Source organism: Phodopus roborovskii, unplaced genomic scaffold (genome assembly GCF_943737965.1).
Source record: "Phodopus roborovskii unplaced genomic scaffold, PHOROB, whole genome shotgun sequence".
In the NCBI taxonomy this organism is placed as follows: Eukaryota; Metazoa; Chordata; class Mammalia; order Rodentia; family Cricetidae; genus Phodopus; species Phodopus roborovskii.
In genome coordinates this window covers 71,752,160-71,754,220 of record NW_026126418.1, presented here as the reverse complement: position 1 = coordinate 71,754,220, position 2,061 = coordinate 71,752,160, and positions in this window count along the sequence as shown.

The following is a 2,061-nucleotide window of genomic DNA, read 5'->3' as shown; positions in this document are numbered from 1 at the left end:
AGATGGCAAAGTGGGTAAGGCTGCTTGCTGCCGAGACTGGCCGCCTGGGTTTGAGCTCCAGGATCCACATGATGGAGAGAACCAACTCCACAGTTGGAGATGGTCTTGAATTGCAATCCTTCTTGTGCCTCAGCCTGCTCAGTCCCTGAATTCCAGAACTAAAGCAATTCAGCATCCTACCCAGTATATGCCTTTCTTTCAAGGGCATTTAAAACTCCTCCATTGCATATCTCCTTATGCCCCATGCTGAGATTGAGCCATGGCCTTGTTTTCCACCACTGAGCTACCTCTCTGCCATTACTATTATTATTATTTTATCTGTTCTGTATCACAGGCCGGCCTCAAAGTCAGGCTGCTTCTGCCTGTGTCTCCTGAGTGCTGGGATTATAGCTGTGTGGGAACACATTTAGTTATGACTGTCAATTTTTTTATTAGATGGCAGACACTGCAAATTTTGGATATTTTTGTGTTTGTAAACCTTCAGCATTGTTCTTGAAAACAGTTCCTTGGGAACCAATCCGTCCTTTCCAGTCTTGTTTTCTGATTTATCAGGCAGGACTGGAATGCTCACTTAGGACTAGTTACTGAACAACTCGAAGCCACCCTGCCCAGGGTCTAAAGAGCAGCAGTTCTGAGGTCTGACTGGTGGGAAGGCACCATTCCCAGGCCTGTGTGAGCACAAGCACTGTGCTCCAACCCCTTCTACTGCTTTTTTGGCCTTTCAAAAACAACTGCATTAGCCAAGCATAGTGGTGCACGCCTTTAATCACCACACTCAGGAGACAGAGGCAGGTGGATCACTGTGAGTTTGAGGCCAGCCTGGTCTATTCCAGGACAGCCAGGGCTGTTACACAAAGAAACCCTATCTCAAAAAACAAAACAAAATAAATACACAACAACAAAAATAATAAGAAACTAAACAACTGCATCAAGCCCTACTAGGTGACTCAGCTGGTAAAGGCACCTGCTGCCAAGCCTGCTGACTTGAGTTAGACACACAACAGCCACACAATAGAAGGAGAGAACCGACTCCAGCAAATTGTCATCTCGGTTCCACATGCATGTTGTAGAACACATACACACACACACACACACACACACACAGAGAGAGAGAGAGAGAGAGAGAGAGAGAGAGAGAGAGAGAGAGAGAGAGAGCATGCAATGGTAAAATGATGCCATGGGAACTGGGGACTTAGTTGATAACAGGCCTGCTGCACAAGCAGGAGTCCCCGAGCTTGGGGACAGCCTGTGGGTCTTCTGAGGTGGCAGAGACAAGGGTATCTCAGTGGCCTGCCAGCGCCTCGCTGCCTGAGGTTAGGTGAAAGAGCTTGTCATGAGAAGTGATTGGAGAAGACACCTGACCTTGACCTCTATCCTCTGCTGGCACCCACATACCTGCATGAGCATCCATGTGAACACACACAAACAGGAGCACACACCACAGGCTCTCTCACATAGATGCTAAATAAATAACTAAAAAACCAACACAAACTTCTGGTCAGAAGCGGCCGTCAATTGCCAATGCCCCTTGAATTTACTAAACTTTCTCATACCTCTCAGACACCCACACCCTATCACCTCCTGCTGGGTGATGCCCATGGCACTCAGGGCTCTGGCTCTGGCCTACTCCAGGCCTCATGCCCACCCATCTTTCCAGACTTGAGACCCCACAAGCCTTCTAGCTTTCAGCCCATCCCCTCTACCTTTCTTTGGGTTCATTTCAAGCTCCTGCCATGGCCGAGCAAGCTGAATGGCTTGTGGTTCTCCCAGGGCGCTCCTCTTCAGCCCTCTGTGTTCACAAAGCTGTTTCTGCCAGGAGCTCTGGCCTCCTCTACCCTTTTGCTTCTTCCCCAGTCTCAGCAAGAAGGGTGAGGCCCAGTCCAGCCTCTCTACTGGAAGGAGGGGAAGACCCTCTGGCTCTTCATTCTGAGCCTGTGAGGGCTGAACGGAGTGATGAGTAGGTCAGACTCATGGAGGGACAAAGCCCAGTAGGAAAGGAGGCCAGGACCAGGGTGCAGGACACCTGCCCTCTTTAGTACTGCCAGACATGCAGGTCACTGC